Source organism: Nycticebus coucang, chromosome 17, assembly GCF_027406575.1.
Source record: "Nycticebus coucang isolate mNycCou1 chromosome 17, mNycCou1.pri, whole genome shotgun sequence".
In the NCBI taxonomy this organism is placed as follows: domain Eukaryota; kingdom Metazoa; phylum Chordata; class Mammalia; order Primates; family Lorisidae; genus Nycticebus; species Nycticebus coucang.
This window is the reverse complement of record NC_069796.1, coordinates 90,133,040-90,153,733: the sequence shown is the minus strand read 5'-3', so window position 1 is coordinate 90,153,733 and position 20,694 is coordinate 90,133,040. Positions and strand designations below refer to the sequence as shown.

Genomic DNA, 20,694 nt, shown 5'->3' with positions numbered 1-20,694 from the left:
AGTTCCTCACATTAGATTGCTGGACTCGGGGGTGGAGAGATTTGTCACAAGGATCCTTTAGGAGTCTGATGAAAGCCTATATGCATAGCAACGCCTGTGGCTCAAAGGAGTAGGGCGCTGGCCCCGTATACTGGAGGCGGCAGGTTCAAACCCAGCCCTGGCCAAAAACTGAAAAAAAAAGAAAAAGAAAACCTATATTCAAGCCAGGCTTGGTGGCTCACACCTGTAATCCCAGCACTCTGGGAAGTGGAGGCAGGAGAATTGCTTGAGCTCAGGAGTTTGAGACCAGCCTGAGCAAGAGGGAAACCCTGACTCTCCTAAAAATAGAATAAGTAGCCGGGCATTGTGGCAGGGCCTGTAGTCTCAGCTACTCGGGAGGCTGAAACAAAAGGATCTCTTGAGCCCAAGAGTTTAAGATTGCTGTGAGCTATGACAACATGGCACTCTGCCAAGGGTGACAGAGTAAGACTCTGTCTCAGAAAAATAAAAGAAAACACTCAGGCAGGTGGACACAATCTTTGCTTGTGGCTTCTCTACCTACTGACACACATTCATGAAAGGGTCCTCAGGCCCCACCAGGCTCCACACCTCCCACCAGCCTTAACATTTCCTGGCTCCCCTGCACGCAAGGCACAGGGCCCTGACCAGAAGGCTCCTCCCAACTTTCTTTCACAAGGGAGCTTCCTTTCAGAGCAATTAGAGCAATTGCATGTTTTGAAAACTCAGAAAACACAAGGCTATTCTTCCTTCTTGGTCCAGACAAACCATTACTGTTTTTTCTTCAGGGAAGAATTAAAAATTGAGTTAGAACCTGCTAAATGCGAGATCCCAGGCAAAACATCCGTCAGACATTTGCTTCTGGGTAAAGATAAGCTTCAGACTTCCCATGTTACCCATGGACAACAACTACAAAAGCTGAAAATTCCTCTAAATGGGGCTGATTAAAGATACCAAAAAAATATCCCAGGCAGGGTGGACTTCAAGGATCAAGACTTCAGAGAAACACACTGAGGTCCTGTGGGTCTCTCTGTTGGCGTATATTTCACAGGGTGGCTCACAGAGGCCGTGGGCAGCAGTAATCTAGAGGGCAAGGCAGCATTTTACAAAGATAAGGAGAGTTGGCTGAGTCCATTCAACAGCCCATAGACTGGCTGGCTTCTAAACAAAATACATCTATTTCTCACAGTTCAGGAGGCTAAAATCTGAGATTAGGGTGCCAGCATGGGAGGGTCCTGGTGAAGGCCAACTTCCACAAGTATCCTCAGACGGTGAAAAGATAGCTAGCTGGGTCTCTGGCCTCTTCTGATAAGGGCAGCAATCCCATTCATGAGGGCCTCATCCTCATGCCCTCCTTACCTCCCCAAAGTCTCATCTTCCAATACTGCTGTATTGAGATTAAGGTTTCAACATATGAAAGGGGGGGAGAATGGAGCAAACATTAGAAGGAAAGGATGACAGTTCCCAAGCAGGTTCAAAACTAGCAAGGCAAATCTCATGAACTCTTAATGTTTCTCTTAAGCTCAATGTTCTCTCTTCTCCAGGACCACTGGGGGAGCAGCCCTGCCTTCCAGATACACTGGAGGATTCCAAATAAACATGAATCAAAACCCTGAAAAGGCTGAGGAATAGGAGTGCGTAACAGGTCGCATGTCACTACATAGAGATGATTTTGTCACACACTATCTGCCATAAGAAGAAAACTGAGCCCTTTCTGAAAGAACACGACCCAGAAGCTTTAGAATTTCTCATGTGCAATTTCCAACAGCAATAAAGGGTTACCAGGCAACATGATCAAATCCTAAAAATCAAGAGAAAAACAGAGTGAAAACAGACCACAGAGGAAACAGATATTAGCATTTCTGGACATACACTTCAAAATAACTATGATTAATAGGCAAAAAAAAAAAAAAATAGAGGAAATGATGGAGAAAATCAGCAGAAGCAGCTATCTACTTAAAAATAATCAAAAGTCCTAAAATTGAAATATACTGTATATAATATAAACTGAGATTTCAGTTGTGAGTTTAATACATCTATCAAAATAGAAAATAAGTAAACCTGAAAATAGAGGTATAAAAATATTCAGATGGAAGCAAAGAGAAAAAATAATAAAAATACAGAAAATTAGACACATATAGGACCAGGTAGAAAATATTTAACAACACGTAACATGAGTCTCAAGAATAGAAGAGAGAAAGAATGGAGCATTTGATGACTAATTTGACATGTCAACTTGACTAAATTATGGTGACCACTTGTCAGGTGCCATGTTGTGAATGTTTGTGTCCCCCTACAAAACTCATATGTTGAAATCTAACCCTCCAAAGTGACCGTATTGGGTGAAGCCTTTGGGGGTTCATTAAGTCATGAAATGAAGCCCAGATATAAGGCAAAGGAAGAAGAAAGGTAGGAGAGGTCTGAAAGCCGTTAGCATGAAACATAAAAATAGAAAGTCAGTCTCTTCATCACTGCAAGTCATAGTCAAATACTGAAAACTCTAGACAAAGGGCATAATCTTTAAAAGATACTTTATCTTCAAAAAAGCACTAAGAAGACAGTGGCAGCCTTCTTTGCAGAAATGACGAAAGCAAACAACAGAATGACATCTTTTAAGCAGCCAAGTAGAACCCTATACCCAGTGTTGGGTAGGACAGGTGGGGGAGGATGGGGACTGAGGGAAGGGCAGATGTTGGTCAAAGACAAGTTGTAGTGATCTACTGCGTAGAACGTTGACAGTAATAAATAACAGTGCAGTGTGTATTTCAAAATCACTAAGAGAGTAGATTTTCAATGTTTTCACCACAAAAATAATAAGCATGTGAGGTGATGGATTTGTTCATTAGCTTGATGGCATCACCTCACAATGTAAACAGGTATCACAACATCACATTTTATTTATCACAAAAATATATACAATATATACAAATATATATTTATCACAAAAATATATACAATTTTTGTCAATTAAAAATGAAATAAATTGAGGTAAAATTAAATTAGTTTAGATATATGAAAACTTATTGCCAGAAGACAAACACTAAAAGAATTATTAAAGGACATGATCCAAGATGGAAGCCCAAAAAGATAAAAAGAAATGAGGAAAACTGGAAAGGTGACCATATGGGCAAATATAAGTCAATCTGACTACTTAAAAGCAACAGTGTGCTCAGAAAATTGAAATATGTGTGGCATTAAATACATGGCAACAAATACCATGAAGGCTACGTTGAACAGTTTGACGAGAATATTTCAGATTGTATATGAAACCAGCACATTGTACCCCTTGACTGCACTAATGTACACAGCTATGATTTAACAATAAAAAAATAAATAAAAATAAAATAAATACATGGCAACATAGCACAAGAGGCAGAAGGGGATAGATAGGTTTGTGTCTGCTAGTCCCTTGCTGAGTCTAGGAAATGGTGACATCCAACCAGCAGGACAGGTTGGGGAGGACAGGGAATGAGGGAGGGGCTGATGTTGGTCAAAGACAAGTTGTAGTGATCTATCGCATAGAATGTTGAAAATGATAAGTAACAATGCACTGTGTATTTCACAATTATATATGTAATTACGTGTCCTAAAGAAGACGTAGCCATATAGGAATAAGACCAGAAGGCATGATCCACAGGTTAGCAGAGTAGGGAAGATGAGAATTTTCAAAGATCGTTGATTCATCAAAAAGCTGTTAGATATCTTAAAAAGCAAAACACAATTAAATTGTGACTATAAAGAGCATGTACCTGAGATATGAGGAGTATGAAAAACTGAAATTAAAAGAGCAGAAAAAGCTGGGCGGTGCCTGTGGCTCAAAGGAGTAGGGTGCCAGCCCTATATGCCCAGAGGTGGTGGGTTCAAACCCAGCCCTGGCCAAAAACTGCAAAAAAAAAGGAATACTTAGAATTAAAAAAATAAAAAAAAAAAAAGAGCAGAAAAAGCTGATATAACTATCTTAACAAGTACTTAATAACATAATGATAGCATGCAGTTATAACATACCTACTTATAGCAACATACAGGGTATCCATATTTTAAATTGCACACAAACTTTACAGACACTTTGTTAAAGATACTATATTGTTTAATGCAAGATTTGTTACTAGAGATATTTTATAATATAAAGAATCACTTAACAAGACAATTTAAAAAATTTAAATTTGCATGCAGCAAAAAATAGCCTCAATAAAAATAAAACAGAGAGAAGGAGAGAGAGTCAAATCTGTCCTAGTGCAGATTTTAACATAATTCTCTTACTTGTTAAAAGAAAAAGCAGGCAAAAAATCAGTACAGACGTAAAAGATTTAAACAACATGATTAATAAGCTTGAGCCAACAAAAATACAGAGAGCAGGGCCAGGTACAGTGGCTCACATCTGCGAACCTGGCATTTTGGGAGCACAAATCAGGAGGATCACTTGACATCAGGAGCTTAAGATGAGCCTAAGCAAGAGCAAGACCCCCATCTCCACAAAAAGTAGAAAAATTATCCAGTTTGGTGGTGCACGTCTGTAGACCCAGCTACTCAGGAGGCTGAGGCAGGAGGATCAAGTGAGCCCAGGAGTTGGAGGTTGCAGTGGGTTCTGATGATGTCACTCTAGCCAGAGCAGCAAAGTGAGACTCTCTCTCAAAAAACAAAACAAAATAAATAAATAAATAAATAAATAAAAGAACAATGCAATGAATAATGGGAAGGTAGTAGTGTTTTCAAGAGCACACAGAATGTTCACAAAAATAAGCCACATGCAAGTCTCAGCAAATTTGAGAAGGTTATTATCATACCTGTACATTTGCTAACCACACAGAAATTAAGATAGAAACCAATAACAACACAACTATTAAATAAAAATCCTGAGCATTTATGTTTGTATAAATATTTATGGCGGCATTAATCATCATAGCCCAAGCTGGAAACAAACCACACACCCTGCAACTGGAGAAGAGAGAAACAAATGGCAGCTCTCCTGTACAGTGGAGCCCAGCCCAGCAAGACAGAGACCATGGGCTAACCACGGTGCTCCTGTACAGTGGAGCCCAGCCCAGCAAGACAGAGGCCATGGGCTAACCGCGGTGCTCCTGTACAGTGGAGCCCAGCCCAGCAAGGCAGAGGCCATGGGCTAACCGCGGTGCTCCTGTACAGTGGAGCCCAGCCCATCAAGACAGAGGCCATGGAGTAACCGCGGTGCTCCTGGACGGTGGAGCACAGTGAGGCAAGGCAGAGCAAGTGGCTGCTGTGCACATCCACTTGGGGGAGTCTCGGGCATCGTTTGCAGTGAAGGAAGCCAGACACAAAATACTGTATATTTTCATTTATATAAAGGTAAAAGCAAGCAAAACTAATCCACAGCAACAGAAGGCCAAATAGTAGTTCCCTTTATTAGGGGACAATGGCAGGAGCAGATGTGAGAGGGGCTTCCACTCACTGGTGATGCTTCCTCCCTTAATCTCAATGGTGGTTCCAAGGGGATATTCACCATTTCATAAAAATTCTTAGAGCCATGCTCTTCAGAGTTGTGCAAATTGCTCTGTATGTGTTTTACTTCCAGGATGTTTGTTAAGGAAGGAGGGAAGAAGAAAGAAAGGAAGCAACCTAATTCATAGGCAGATTAAAGAGCCAGATCTGGAGTTGGTTTAATTTCAAACCCCGGCTCATCCACTTATAACCTGCGTGTCCTCAGACTATGTAGTCTCTCTACACCTCAGTTTCCTCATCTGTAAAATGGGAATAATACCAGCAACTAAGCCTAATGTTGTTTTGAGGACTCATGAATTGATCCATGCTAAATATTTACAATAGCACCAAATATATAGTAAGATTTTCATCAATGTTACTCATTTATTTTATTATTTGTGCAATCAACCTACAGGGCCACACGAGGTTGGAGTTAAAAGCAAGGACTTTACACTCTTGGGAATTTGCCCCAGAAAATTGAAAGCTTATGTTCACACATACATCCATACATGAATTTTCACAGCAGAATTATTCATCATAGCCAGAAACTGGAAACTCAGGCATCTTTTGATGAGTGAATGGTACCTCCTTACCAGGGGCTGCTCCTCAGTAAGAAAAAGGGACAGACTACTGATATATGCGACAACTAGGAATTATGCTGAGTGGAAAAGCCGATCCCAAAAGCATCTGAATGCTTCTGTTTATAGAACATTCATGAAATGACAAAATTACAGAGATGGAGAGCAGATTTAGTATTTACAAGGGTCAGGATGTTGCAGGGCAGGAGGATGGGGGAAGCGGATGTGGTTATGTTTTTGTTTTTGTTTTGTTTTGTTTGAGACAGAGTCTCATTCTGTTGCCCTAGGTAGAGTGCCATGGCACTCACAGCAGCCTCAAACTCTTGGGCTCAAACAATCCTCTTGCCTCAGTTTTTCATTTTTAGTAGAGATGGGGTCTCCCTCTTGCTCAGGCTGGTCTTAAACTCCTGAGCTCAAGCAATCCACCAGCCTTGGCCTCCCAGAATGCTGGGATTACAGGCTGAGCCACTGTGCCCAGCCTCAGATGTGGTTATGAAAGGGCAGCACCAGGGACCCCTGTGGTGTTTGGAGGTATTTTCTGTCTTGACTGTGATGGTTCATACATAGACCTACACACATGTTAAAATCATGTATAACTAAATAAACACACACACACACACATGCACACACAAGTACAAGTAAAACTGAGGAACTCCAAACAAGATTGCTGAAGTGTATCATTGTCAATGTCCTGGTGTGACATTGCACTATAGTTTTGCAGGATGCTCCCCTCAGGGGAAACTGGATGAAGGGTGCGCGAGATCTCTCTAGTGTTATTTCTTCCAAGGGTGCAGAAAGATAGCACCTTAAGGAACATTACATTGTTACGAATGGGTGGTGCCTGTGGCTCAAGGAGTAGGGCGCCGGTCCCATATGCCGGAGGTGGCGGGTTCAGACCCAGCCCTGGCCAAAAACCACAAAAAAAAAAAAAAGAAAATAAGAAAAGTTTTGCCCCAGGTCATCATCAAATGAGCCAGGATTCTGGTCCTCAAATAGAAGCTGGGTTCTATTTGGCCAGAGTGGGGAGGATCGAAAGTGAGAAAAGTGTGTGTATGTATGTGTGTGTATATGTATGTGTGTGTATGTGTGTATATGGGTGTATGTGTGTGTGTGTATGTGTGTCTATTTGTGTGTGTATATGTGTGTGCGTGCGTGTGTATTTGTGTATATGTGTGTATTTGTGTGCATGTGTGTATGTGTGCGTGTGTGTATTTGTGTGTATATGTGTATTTGTGTATGTGTGTGCATTTGTGTGTATGTGTGTGAGCGTGTGTGTATTTGTGTGTATGTGTGCGTTTGTGTGTATGTGAATGTGTGTGTGTATTTGTGTGTTATGTGAATGTGTGTGTACTTGTATGTGTGTGTGCATGCATGTGTGTGCGTGTGTGTGTATTTGTGTGTATGTGTGTGTGCGTGTGTATGTGAATGTGTGTATTTGTGTGTATGTGAATGTGTGTATTTATGTGTATGTGTGTGCGCATGTATGTGTGTGTATTTGTGTGTGTTATGTGAATGTGTGTGTACTTGTATGTGTGTGTATGTGTATTTGTGTGTGCGTGTGTGTGCGTGTATTTGTGTGTATGTGTGCATGTGTGTGTGTTTGTGTGTATGTGTGAGCATGTGTGTGTATTTGTGTGTGTGTTGGGGAAAGAGATAAAGAGAGAAGGGGGTGCATCAGGAGATGCGGGAGGCAGGGGTCAGCGAGCAGGCACCGAAAAAAACGTTAAGAAAATCAAAGGGCAGCAGGGAGACAATAGTTTAGTGGGCTGTTGTGCTCATGCCCAGACCCTGGCTGGGACTGGATGAACCCACGTCCATGGGCTCCTCGCCCACAGGGTGCCCATTGGGGTCAGCTGGGTTCAATGATGTGACAGCTGCTCTGGACAGAAAAAGCACTGTGCAAACGTTTGTTGGTGATGACGATGACCGCAATGATTTTTATATCTGTAGGTTGAAAGGAACCCCACACACACTCTACCCCAGGAATCATTACCATTTCAAGTTCTGTGCTGCCTAATTAACCCAAATCTGGGCAACTCTTTATTTTTTGCTTTCTTTTTTGGGGGGGAGGGGTATCTCTCTCTTTATGCCTACTGCCAGGGCTCAAGTTTGGCCCCTTCAGAGAAGCGACCTCAGAAGTCCTCTCAGTCCCTGCTACTCAAAGTCAGACCTGTAGGAACAATTGCACCCCCAGGAACCTGTTAGACAAACAGGGTCCCTTTTACCTTCCACACACCTCCTAAACCAGACTGCATTTTAGCAGCATCCTCTGATAACTTGTTTGAGATGCTCTCGTCCAGACTTCTGGTTTCCTGCTGAGGAAACAAAGCCTCTGAGAGGGTGAGGGACTCTCTGGAAGTCACAAAGTGTGTTTGTACCCTAGGTGAGCACCCTGGCTCCTGGACTCCCAGACAGCATGCTGCCTTTAGTCAGAAACCTTTGTTTAAAATGGGTCTGAGATTCCTAGGTAAGGAGGAAAGTTCTCCATCTTTTGTCCTAAAAGCTGTTCTGGTAGAAAAACAGTGCCCCTTGCTCACCCTGTTCAGCTTGTGGTTTGGGTATGGGTAAGAAGTTTATCCAGTGTGCAGGCACAACATCTCTCCTCTCCTAGGGAAGGTTGTGGGGAAACATCACAGCAGTTGGATTGCTTTTGCAATCTCAGGCCTCTCTACATCTGTTTCCTCATCTGCCAAAGACACTCCTCTCTTGACAACTGTACATTGAATACTTGCTGTGTGCCAGGCCCCACATCTGTCACAATGGCACACACACAGGAAGGCCATGGCAGTGTCTGCTAAGGATTCAAAAAAAAGTGAGGACAGAAGGGGAATTACACCTGAAAGAAAACATGGGGTATCACAAACTACCACCATTGGCAACATCTATATGACCCCATTTGCCAAAGCAGACCTTTAGAGACATACCTCCTGCCATACTCAACTGGATGAAACCAAAGTGCTTCCTCTATGAACCTACAGCAGTCAGATAATGCTGAAAGGAGTGTTAGACTAGAAACCTCCTGGTCCATGTGCATTTCCCAGAAGGGTAAACTGAGGGTCTGAGGGGGGCAGAGACTTCCTTCAGGACACACACATTAGTAAAAACATCATAATATGGCATGAATGTTTGTTTGTGTTCCCCTCAAAATCACATGTTGAAGCCCTAACCCCTAAGTATTTGGAGGTGGAGCCTTTGAAGATAATTAGTTTTAGATTAGGTCATGGGAGTGGGGTCCTTGTAATGGGATTAGTGGGATAAGAAAAGACCAGAGGGGGCTGGCAAGCTCACACTCTTCTCTCTTTCTCTGCCTCCCCCTTCGTGAGGACACAGCAAGCTCAGCGGTGTGCAGGCTCGGATGAGATCCTCCAGACATGGAATAGCACCTTTATCTTGGATTTTCAGCCTTCAGACTATGAGAAAAAAAAATATCTGTTTTCTAAGCCACCCAGCAGCCTGAGCTGAACGAGGCTCACCAGAGGTCCCCACCCTTTTTCTGGGACATTTGTATCTGACTCTATCCAAGTTAGGCCAGTGATGGAGACACAGTCACAGGTACACTGGGCTATGGGGAAGCTCACAGCTTAGCAGGGGCTGAGCTAAACAGATTCTGCTCACTTGAAACCCAGGACATCAGAGTGATGGGAGGTGGTCCCCCGGAGATGAGGATCCTAGGGGTTGGGGATCCAAGGCAAAGTGTCTGGAACTTTCAGGCCATTGGGAGGCCTTTCCAGCAAAAATCTTGGAGACTTGGAAAAGTCATTTTTGGCTCCACCAGGAGAAAAGCAAACTGCAAAGTCAAAACTAGTGAGTGTTTAATTAAACGTCCACAGAAGGTAGCACCGTGTAAGCATCATTAAACTGCTAAATTAATTATTCCTTTAAAAAATCTCATTACATGTAAAAACGATTTAGATTTTCTCACTTTGCAAGAATTTCCCACTACACCCTATCATTCCTGTGAAATCACAGCCTTTATAAATTAGTGCCTTGTAGCCAAGTAAAAGCAACATAAAAAGTATAAAAAAAATTCTTTCAGAAATTATGTAATAAAAAGGCCATAGGTAATATGTTTTTAAGAGTTAGCTATTATGAGGGAGGGCTGAGTCCTCCTAAACACAGGGCCTGCAAGTTACTAAGTTACTACCTGAATTAGCTCAGGGCCGGTGTTGTCAGACTAGCCTGCTGGGGGGTCCCCCAGCAGGGGAGCTTTGAGCTTCAGTCTGTCCTCTTCTGAAAGAGTATCCAGGGCGGCCCTCAAGGATCCAAAGCCTCCTTGCCGGGAGGTGGAAGTGTGGGTGAAGGCTGGGCAGGGGCCTCACTCCCTTGGGAAGCATAATTTAATATTGACAAAAAAACTCAAAAACCAAGATGCAAAATATTTTAATGTCATATTTTTAATTGAAATAAAAATTTTTAACCTCAAGATGAACAAAATGGCAAAATTAAAACAGGTGGGTGTGTCCGGGACTCCGCAGCCCTCGGGGCAGGCCCGTGACCTAGCGCCGCAGTCTGTGCCAACCTGTTCCCATCCGTACAATGGAGCCAACCGCCCCTCCTCCTCCTGGAGTTGCTGGGAAGAGAGAAAGGACTCCTCCAAGCTAAGGGCTTGGAAGAGTGAGGTGCAAGGGAAGAACTGTATCGCAGTTCCCAAGGAACATCACACGTTTTTAAAAAAGAAAAAAACTGAGGTTCCCACAGTCACAGCCAAACGACGCTGGGGCCAGGGCTTGGCACAGGAGCGTTCTGGTCACCGTTAAACGAGTGGCCTGCGCCGCTGGGCCCGCCCGGGAGGAGGCTCTTCGGGGCTCTGGGGGGTGGACCCGGCGCCGGGTGTGGGAGGCCGGGCTGTGCTGCCCGCGGGCCCCGCTGCGCGCCCGTCTCCGCCCTCGTGCCCTCCGCGCGCTGCTGCCCGACTGACCAGCGGCCAGCGCCCTTTGTCCGTCCCGCGGCGTCTAGGGCGGCGCTGACACTTGATCCGCGGCCACACTTCAAAGTGTTTGCGACCCGCCCCCTCTGACGGCGACCCCGGTGGGGACCTGCCCGCCGCGAGGCCTGGACGGTCCAGGGGGCCCGGGCTGCGGGGCGCGCGGCTAACCTTTTCCTCGGGAGGGTCGAGGACGAAACTCTCGTCGACTAAAAGATTAACTCCAGGTTTTCCTTTTCGAAAGTAAAACCGCTCCTCCGCCCACCCCACTCTGGCTGTGTCTGAGAGCAAAGGGGTCCTTGAAACGGACAGGGGAGAGTGACACGCTAGGAGAGAAATCGCTGCTCACACGTTTCTCTGAGCCTGGCTAGATGGGAAGGCTGCGGGGTGCTTGAATGAATAAGGAAGATTCTTGAATAAAGAGTTGATAAGAGGAAAAGCCTTCGCTGGAGTCAGCACTTCAGACCTCCTTTCCCAACTCTCTTCCCCACCACCCTGACCTCCGGGGTCCTGGATCTTTCAGCCTGCACTGTTCCCTTTCTGTGAAGGGCCCCTGACCCCGTTCCCCACCCCCTGCCTGCCCTGAGGCCCTGCTCACCTCACCCCGCTGAGAACTCTCCTACCCAGGGTCTCTCGAGCCACAGGTGGCGAGCTGGACTCCTGGCTGGACTCCTGCCCTGGAGCGAAGCAGTGTGGACATATTGGGTGTAGGTAGTGGGCACACAGTGTCCGGACCAGGTTTCCAGGTTGCCAACCCTCAGAGGAGAATTAGGGGTGAAGGAGTTGGCAAGATGGTGCTCTCAGAGGAAGACAGGAGGGGAATGGAGGAAGCAGAATGGAAGGGAAAAAAGGCCAAGCACGTTAGCACCAGGGTCAGCCCCCAGGAGCACAGGCGAGCACCTCAGGCTCTCCCACTGTCCCGTCTGTGAGTCTTTGGCTGCCATCCTGAGGCAGGGGTAGGAGAGCTCACTGCCAGTGGCTCCAGTAGCCCAGGATAGTCCCATGAAGAAGGTCACAGGTGTCAGTCAAGCTGCAGGTGTGAGTCATGAGCACCGAATGCCCAGGAGATTGGGGCATGGGCTTGCAGTCAAGGGCATTCAGGGTGCCTGGGTGGCCCTGGGCAGGGCACCAACAACACCCCTGCAGCAGCTTGCAGTGGGTGCCACATCTTGGCCCAGAAAACACTCAGTTGCTCTTTTTACGTGCAATATGTGTCTGCCTCTCCTAGTAAACAGCCAGCTCCTTGAGGGCAAGAAAAATGAGAAAAACACTCTAGCGGGGAATCAAGTGCCACATTTCATGTTCCCGATTCCATTGCTATTATAAATTCCAATAGATATTCATGGAGCACCTAACTCCTTTGTATCAGACACTACCCTAGCAAGGTGGATTAGGGTGGCTTGCTTACTTTTGAAAGCCCCTGATAGTCTGCATGACGTTTTGAGGGAAAGAGCTACCATGCCTGGAGCCACACCTCAAAAGCTTTGAGCACATGGACTCCTGGTGGTGGGGTAACAACTCAGTTTTATATATTTTAGGGAGACAGGGATGACAAGTGAGGTCATAAATCAGTACATAGAAAACATACATTGGTTTGGCCCCAAAGTCGGGACATCTGGAAGCCAGAGCTTACCGGTTATAGGTGGGTTTAAAGCCGTGTTAGCTGACAATCGGCAGAAAGAGTTAGGCTCTGTGTAAAGGACCAGCAGTTGGTGAAAAGGAATACTTAGGATAAAGGCTCTGTTAGTCAGAGACAAAGTACTAGACAGACACTAGTGGTTAGTTATGTATATTGAGGACCTGCAGGTAGGTCTGGCTAGGCTCAGACCTGTTAATATGTCACAGAGGACGTCTCTAAGACGTGGGGGGCATGATGAAGCATGTCCAATCTCCTTTCTCATGGCTAGCAACCAGTCACTCTTGGCCAAGAGGGGTCCAGTCACTCAGGGCTGGATGGGGGAGCCATAAGATTTTATTTATTTATTTATTTATGAGACAGAGCTTCAAGCTGTCACCCTGGGTAGAGTGGGGTGGCATCACAGCTCACAGCAACCTCCAACTCCTGGGCTCAAGTGATTCTCCTGCCTCCGCCTCCCAAGTAGCTGGGACCACAGGCACCTGCCACGACGCCTGGCTATTTTTTGGTTGCAGCCATCATTTTTGTTTGGCAGGCCTGGGCTGGATTCGAACCCTCCAGCTCAGGTGTATGTGGCTGGCGCCTTAGTCACTTGAGCCACAGGCACGGAGCCAAGATTTTATTTAGTTCACAGTTGCATCCTGCCTGCTGTCCTCAGTGCTTGGCACAGCACTTCACCACAGCAGGAGCTCACGAAATGCTCGAAATGCTTGGTGAATGAATGTACGACTTCCCAGGGAGGTGGAGTTCACAGCCTAGTTAGATAGGTGGATAACATGTTAAATAATTAAAAAGAAAAAGCTAAGTGTGAAAATGAAAGCACAGAAACAAAGTGATTAACTTGGGGTCAAGCTCTGAGTTCAAAGAAAATTTCACAGAGTCAAAACTGTTTGAAAGGGAGGCATTTGCCAAGCCTGCATTCCCAGGAGAAGAGGTGGTGTATGCAGAAGGAAAGAGGCATAAAAGAAACAAGGTGGCACCTGTGGCTCAAAGGAGTAGGGTGCTGGCGCCATATGCCGGAGGTGGCGGGTTCAAACCCAGCCCTAGCCAAGAACAGCCAAAACAAAGAAACAAGCAGGTCCTCAGAATAGAGTCCTTTGAGCTCCAACATCACACAAGGACTCCAAGAACACAAATATAACAATTTCAGGGAGTATCAAAGAAAAGAGCGATTTTCTTGTTCTGCTCAGATTTCACCGTTAGAAAGGCAGAGGCACAGACTATAAAAATTGATGCATCAGCTCACTGCCCGTAGCTCAGTGAGTAGGACGCTGGCCACATACACCGAGGCTGGCAGGTTTGAGCCCAACCTGGGCCTGCTAAAGAACAATGACAACTGCAACCAAAAAAACAGCCGGGCGTTGTGGTGGGCACCTGTAGTCCCAGCTACTTGGGAGGCTGAGCCAAGAGGATTGCTTAAGCCCAAGAGTTTGCGGTTGCTGTGTGCTGTGATGCCACGACACTCTACGCAGGGCAACATAGTGAGACTCTGTCTCAAAAAAAAAAAAAATTGATGCACCCTCATAAAGGGGAATGGGTGGGCCCAAGCTGTCCTTTAAAGGTACAATACGTGCAGGTCATTTTCACCTGGGACAGTTGGAGTAAGGAGAGCACCCATCAAGGGGTGGCCTGGAGTGGGATTGCAGAACAGGAGGAGGGTCCATGCAGGAGGGCTTCCAGCGTGAGTGGTGGACCCCTGGCTAAATGAAGGAAGTTTGCTACAAAAGGGGTAGCTCCCTGCAGGATGCTGGATCCAGGGTAAGGAGGGTGGTCCCACAGGTGTGTCAGATCCCCTAGCAGGGTGTTGTGCAAGGAGAAGGTCTGGCACTGACTGTCTGAACCTCAGCGGAGTGAGAGGAATGTCTTTGTAAGGGAAAAAAATGGCAATGGAGGCGCGGCACCTGTGGCTCAAAGGGCTAAGGCGCCAGGCACATACACCTGAGCTGGCGGGTTCGAATCCAGCCCAGGCCCGCCAAACAGCAATGACGGCTGCAACCAAAAAATAGCCAGGCGTTGTGGCGGGCGCCTGTAGTCCCATCTACTTGGGAGGCTGAGGCAGGAGAATTGCTTGAGCTGAAGAATTGGAGGTTACTGTGAGCTGTGATGCCATGGCACTCTACCCAGGTCCACAGCTTGAAGCTCTCTCTCTCAAAAAAAAAAAAAAAAAAGGCAATGGAGATGGAGGATTATTTATACAGAAGGGGATTAATCAAATAAGCTAACATGCCCTCACTTTGGCAGCACATATTTTAAATATTGGAACAATACAGAGAAGATTGGCATGGCCCCTACACAAGAATGACACACAAATTTGTCAAGTGTTCCATATTTTTTTTGCAGTTTTCGGCCAGGGCTGGGTTTGAACCCGCCACCTCCGGCATATGGGGCTGGTGCCCTACTCCTTTAAGCCACAGATGCCATCCTAAGTGTTCCATATTTTTGAAACATTCTTCTTAGTAAAGTATCGCAAGAATGGAGAAGCCAAGTATCCAATGTACTCAATTTTAAGATGAAGCCAGTCGATTTTCTAACACACATCCACACAAGAGGAAAACTCCATTCAATTCAAGGTGGGGGGAGTGGGGAGAGAGGAAGATGGAGGGCATTGGTATGCTCCCACCTAATGGGCACAGTGTAAGGGTATATGGCACACCTGCCCGGCGCAGGACACAGCTACAACAGGGACTTTACCTAACAGGTGCAAACACTGTACCCCAATCCTTTGTACTACCCTCATATTAATCTGAAATTTCAGAAAAATCAATAAGCAACTATGTCAAAGATGAAGGAAAAATTTTTCTCATTGTTAAGAGAATCAAGTTATAAATATGGAAACAAAGAAATCTGGGAAGACTCTTGTGAGTTGGATTGCAATTGGAGGTATCGATATGATCTTATGGCACTCAATACCCAAATAGATATAGGAATAAATATGGATGGGAAATATGTGTGCACGTGTGTACACTTGCTCTGGCTCTGTATATATACATGCATATTCCTCGGTTGTATTTGCTGAGAACCTGAGAACAGTGACCCTCCTCAAGCGGTAAGTGTACATCTTGCCCAGGTTTGAGCTTCTAAGTACCGTTTTCTTTTCTTTTCTTTTTTGAGACAGAGTCTCACTCTGTGCCCAGGGTAGAACGCCTTGGTGTCCCACCTCACATTAACCTCAAACTGTTGGGCCCAAATGATCCCCTTGCCTCAGCCTCCCAAGTAGCTGCGACTACAGGTGCCCACCACAACTAAACACTATTTTCAACTAAAAGGAAGCAGGCACCCTTGGAGAAATGGGTGATTCTGGAGCTGAGGCAGGGACGGGTCTGCAACATCTTGTTACCCAGAAAGTAACTGCCCAGAGAATGATGGAAACATGCCAGAGAAACACGGAAGCCATATCTGGACATTTCTGGAGTGATCTGAACACAAATTAAAAACAAGAATTAGGGCAGCGCCTGTGGCTCAAAGGAGTAGAGTTCTGGCCCCATATACCGGAGGTGGTGGGTTCAAACCCAGCCCTGGCCAAAAACTGCAAAAAACAAACAAACAAAAAAAAAACCCAACAACAACAAAAACAAGAGTTATAAATTATAGCCCATAGAATAAAATAGGAAACCAGGAGATTGTAGGGTTATAAATAACTGAATAAATTGAAAGCTTGATATGGAACGAGATATTGATATAAAAATAATTTCCAACTACAGAGGGGAAAACAGTCCAGTGGAGAGACGGCAGATGCCACATTAACCAGGTAATCCAGGTGAATATCATCCGTAATTCTTGTGCCACCCGACAGGATGGGACAAAGAGAACACAGCATCTTTTCTGTTGTATTTCTGCCAAAGATGAACCCGCTACATCTAATCTGGATGAAACTTCAGACAAACCCAGATAGAGGACATTCTGTAGAATGACTGGCCTGCAATCTCCAAAACAGTCAAGGTCATAAAAATCAAGGGAAGACTGAGGAACCGTTTGGTACAATAAAAAATTAAAAATAAATTTAAAAAAAAAAGAAAGTTAAAGGGGCTTCATATCTGAAGGCGATGTGTGATTCTACACTGGACCCTTTTGTCATAAAGAACATTATTGGGACAAAGAATGAGACTCGAATGTGTTCTGAGAACCAAATGGTAGAAAGGCAAGCTGTCATGCATCTGGTGACTATTCTAGAAACACATGTCACAGTACCCAGGGGTGACAGGTGTCACATTGGCAACTTACTTTCAGATGATTCTTTATACTGTACTTGCAACTCTTCTGCAGATTTGAACTTATGTTAAATATATATTTAAGTGTATTAAAATGAGATTATATTACTGTACTGCTCAAACCCTTCATGCTTCCCTGGCACCTTTGCATAAATACACAGAGTCCTGACTTGGGTCCATGAGTCCTGTGTGACCTGGCTCATCTCCTGCCAGTGCCCTTGAGCCTGGCTGTGTTTCAGCCACGCTGACCTGCTGGTTCTTTCTGGAATGTGTCCAGCCCTCTCCTCCCTCTGGGCCTGTGCCCTTGCTGTTCCCGTTGTGTAGACTGTGGTCCTCCCAGATTTCCATGTGATGCTCTCTGTTCAAATGTTTCCCAGCAGAGAGGCCCTTGAAAATAGCTCCTCAGCCAGGTCAGCCACCTGTGTCCCCTTACCTCCATTAAATTTATTCACAATGTATCTACTCAGAAGAAAAAAAAAAATGATTTTACCTTAAGGACGTGTACACCAGAATGTTTATTGCACCTCCATTCACAATCGCTAAGATGTGGAATCAACCTAAGTGCCCATCAAACATGAAAGGATTAACAAACTATGGTATATGTACACCACGGAACACTTTTAAGCCATAAAAAGATGGAGACTTGGCTTGGCACCTGTGGCTCAAGCGGCTAAGGCGCCAGCCATATACACCTGAGCTGGCAGATTCAAATCCAGCCTGGGCCCACCAAACAACAATGACGGCTGCAACCAAAAAATAGCCAGGCTTTGTGGCAGGCGCCTGTAGTCCCAGCTACTTGGGAGGTGGAGGCAGGAGAATCGCTTGAGCCCATGAATTGGAGTTTGCTGTGAGCTGTGATGCCACAGCACTCTACCCAGGGTGACAGCTTGAGGCTCTGTCTCAAAAAAACAAAACAACAAAAAAAGATGGAGACTCTCCATTTTTCATATTAACCTGATGGAGTTGAAGAACATTTTACTTAGTAAAGGATCACAAGAACGGAAAAGCAAGTATCCAATGTGCTGAATACTAATATGAAACCAGTAGATGAACAAATACCCATTCACACAAGAGAAAAAACACAATTAAACTCAAGTCAGGGTGGGAGGATTGGAATTAAACTCTCACCTATCAGGCACAGGGTAGGGGTACACAGCACACCTCCTGGGGGAGAGGCCCAACTACAACTTGGTCCTTACCTAACAAATGCAAACAACGTAACCTAATCCATCTGAACCTTCATGGTCATCTGAAATTTAAAAACTTTCCTTTATTCTGCTTCTCAAGGCTTGACATGTTACTATGGCTTTCCCTAGATGTACACTGCCTGTTTCTTCTCTAGAACATCAACTCCCTGCGGACAAGGACCCTCCCAGGAGTGAGGACCACCAGGCAATAGGGGAGGACCCCCTTTACTACCACATAGCAAGGTGGGCCCACCTATGACTCTCATTTTGAAGATGTGGATGATAAGGTTCAGAGAAGTAAAGCAATTTACCCAAGACACAGCTGATACCCAAAGGAAGTGGGATTTAAACTGCCAGAAATAGTTGTATTTTCTTGAGCACAGACTTACCCCCTAGAACTCCACCTTAACACAGTTGGCACAGGGGTTCTGGGAGCACTTTTGCGTTGCACCAAAGTTCACAGTTCAGAGAACCTAGACTTTCAAGCTAAGTCTAGAGCAAGTCACAGTCAGGAGAATTTTGGAAATTATTATTATTATTTTTTTGAGACAGAGTCTCAGTTTGTCGCCCTCGGTAGAGTGCTGTGGCATCACAGCTCGCAGCAACCTCAAACTCCTAGGCTGAAGCAATTCTCCTGCCTCAGCCTCCCAAGTAGCTGGGACGATAGGCGCCTGCCACTGCACCCGGCCCTGCAAATTATTTTTCAAAGGAAATCTCAGGGAAAAGGAGGAGCCTGTGGTGGATTTCCTTGGGTGCTGCTCAGTGGCCATCACAGGTCCCTACTGGGTGGTCTGCAGGGCAGCAAGCACATAGTAAGAAAATGCATGTGCTTGAAGCCAGGCAGAGAGAGTTCCAGCCTCAGCTCCTCCCCTTACCCCAGAGGTGACACCAAGTGAGTGAGTTAACTTTCCTGCGTTTCCAGGCAATAACACTACCTGTCTTCCACACCATGTTGAGGCTTAAATAAACTAACATGTGTGAAGTGCCTCGCACAGAGTGTGGTCATATTCAGTGATTCTGTGAGTGGGAGGATAAATCCATCACCGGCCACGTTAGGATACTGTTTGCTCAAGTCTAGGAACTAGAGATTCTAAGATGTGAAATATCAGAGAAGGACCACACAGTCTCTGCCTGAAGCCTGGCAGGGAGGCCCCGGTCACAGAGGCTGGGTTCCAAAGGATCTCTCCTTTGATGCTGGCGCCAGTCCCATCTGGGGTTTGCCACCAGCCCCTGTGGAGGGAGCAGGCCCACCCTCCCTGACTCAAATGTCTCTTGGGAGAGGCACCTTCATTCGGCCAAGGCAGCCAGCTCCACAGGCTATTGGCTCTATGTGGGGAAACACAAAACCCTCTTGAAATGTGACTTTCCAGTTTTAATTTTGTTTATTTATAAATGTATACTGCCAAAAAGATTCCATTGCCTCCCTCCAATCCCTTCCCTGGCATCTAATTACCTTTAGAGCATGAACATCAACACGAAGATTATTTTCCCAGCCAGACAGCAATTGGAAATGTTTGATACTATGTTAGCCATTGAGGATGGGTAGGATGCCGAGATTACCAAATAAGTCCCTATCACGCTTTTCAATAATACTCATGCCTACCTAGGAAATGAAGCTCCTCCTGGCAAATTACCATTCAACGAATATTTGCTGAGCACCTTCTCTGGGGCAGGCAGTGCTGGAGGTACTTAAACTATTTACATATACGTCAGCAGATGCAGCAGGTGATGAACCTGCCACTGACCCCTTGGCACAGACAGAGCCCTTCTCCAGGTTTATCCTTCTTCTTGATCTACCTCGTGAATTTCTACTTATCCTTCAAAATCTGGTTCAAACCCCGCCTCCTCTGGAACAGTTCCCAATGTGCTCAGGGAAAGTTAATTATTGTTGTCCTAATGCTTTGTTCATTTCTCTTTTATAGCACTTTATTACTTTATCCTCTAAGTTAATAGGCTGGATTTTGGAGAGTGGTGTTTTTTTTGTTTGTTTTTTGGCCGGGGCTGGGTTTGAACCTGCCACCTCCAGCATACGGGGCCAGCGCTCTACTCCTTTGAGCCACAGGCGCCTCCCGAGAGTGATTTTAGGTTTTCAGAAACATTAAATAGCAAGTACAGAAAGTCACCATTTGCTCTCTCCAGCCCCCACCATTTCGCCCTGTGTTAACATCTTGTATTAGTGGGGGACGTTCGTGCTAATTGATGAGTCATGATGGATACATTATTATTAACTAAGATTCACGGATTTCATCAGGGTTCCCTCTGTGTTGGGTAGTCTACGGCTTCACGGACGTACAATGGCACGTATCTGCCATTACAATATCATGCAGGAGAGTTTCCCCGCCCTACAAATCTTTTTTTTAAATTTCAGATTAATATGAAGGTATAAACCATTAGGTGACAGTGTTTGCATTTGTTAGGTCAAGTCCCTGTTGTACTTATGTGCTGCACCCGGGAGGTGGGCCACGTGCCCCTGCACTGCGCCCACTGGTGGTGCCCTAGAAATCTGTGTCTTGCCTGTTTGTTCCTCCCTCCCTCTCCCAAGTCCCTGGCTACCACCAATCTTTTACTGTCTCCATAGTTTTGCCTTTTCCAAATAGTCATATATCAGGAATCAGGCAGTACATAGACTTTTGGGGTTGGCTTTTTTCACTTAGCAATGTGCATTGAAGGTTCTGCCGTGTCTTTTCATGGCTTGTTGCTTATTTCTTTT

The 20,694-nt window shown here is 45.4% G+C and overlaps 1 non-coding gene across 1 annotated transcript; it reads left to right on the top strand.

Moving 5' to 3' along the window:
* Positions 1-14,814: 14,814 nt before the first annotated feature.
* Positions 14,815-14,922, top strand: LOC128569373 (U6 spliceosomal RNA). The gene has a single exon (XR_008375337.1). It is a non-coding gene; the product is annotated as a U6 spliceosomal RNA (small nuclear RNA).
* Positions 14,923-20,694: the final 5,772 nt, after the last annotated feature.